Source organism: Nanorana parkeri, unplaced genomic scaffold (assembly GCF_000935625.1).
Source record: "Nanorana parkeri isolate BGI_ZX_2015 unplaced genomic scaffold, ASM93562v1 scaffold1964, whole genome shotgun sequence".
NCBI classification, from domain to species: domain Eukaryota; kingdom Metazoa; phylum Chordata; class Amphibia; order Anura; family Dicroglossidae; genus Nanorana; species Nanorana parkeri.
This window is the reverse complement of record NW_017308232.1, coordinates 248156-249501: the sequence shown is the minus strand read 5'-3', so window position 1 is coordinate 249501 and position 1346 is coordinate 248156.

Genomic DNA, 1346 nt, shown 5'->3' with positions numbered 1-1346 from the left:
TTCCCAGGATGCATCACTTGGGCACATTACATCACTAATGCCCAAAATTGTAAGTAAAAGAAAAAATATGTCTGTTTACCAATGAATGTAAGATGATTTCATATCAGCATGCAGAGCTGTATGCTGAGGCGATTTTTAGTGAATGGGGGTAAAGGTCTGCTTTAGCAAAACATTAGCAGGTCTGTTCACAGAAGAGTGAAGAGTTTGGAGAAGGCAGGAGAAATGAACAATCTAGGCCAAAATAGCTGATTTGGAAACATTCTACAATTCAGCTCACTTTCCAGATCAGCTATATTGTCCTAGATTGTTCACTTCTCCTTTAAGGGCCTGTTCACACGATGTCTGTTTTCTGTGCTGACCTGATCCGTACGCTCCTGCACTAAAAATGCATCCCAATTTATCCCTATGTGTTTTATGGGCTACAGTTCTCACGTGTGCAGTCCGTTCAGGTTACGACAGAAAAATACTGCATGTCACATTTTGTACGGTCCGGAAAAACAAAACGCGTCAAAAACGCACTGCACTGCAGCTAACATACTGACAGCCCCACTCCAGCAAAAAAAATTATTTATTTTAAACTGGAACGCATGAAAAACGCGGCAAAACACATAGCATCGTGTCTGCAGATCCGCACATGATCCGGACCTGAAACTCATGTGAACAGGCCCTTAGTGAATAACCCTGCAGGTTAACATTAAAATACACGTGGGTCCACTGTAATGTTGATTGATCTATGTGTGTAGTCGCTTACAATTAGGATAACAAACATGAGTCAGTATTTTAGAGCATTTATATCAGAGCTTAACCCGTTCGCTGCCAAGCCCTCCGGAACATTTTTCAAATCAGCTGTGATCGGAACACCGCTCGGCCATCCTGAATTGCGGCCAGCAGCCGCCCGTTCTCGGGACCCCCCCGACCCCCCCGACGGTGATTTTTGTACGGATCCCCGCTGCCACAGACCCTACAAGCAGCGGGGATCCATGGAGTCTCTCATCCCTCCCTGAGGTGGCTGTGTTATTCTCTTTTTTGCAGTTTTTTCCCCTTTATTTTAACCTGGTGATCCTACCATTAACCTACTTCCTGTGCTCCAGTGCATTGCACTGTGTCTATGGATCAGCAGCATTTAGAACTTAGGGTCTCCTATTTTTGACAGCAACCCCCTAAATCTCTCCTCACTTGATTACATGGGGGAGGAGTTCTGTAGTTCACAGAAGAGACTTTAGAAAGCTGATGCAATTGATATATCAGTTCAATGCACAGGAAGTTACAAGCACCGAAGATTTTTAGCAGAATTAACAGGATTTCATCTGTACTTGCAGAAAATGTAGTTAGCCTTGCAACCCCCC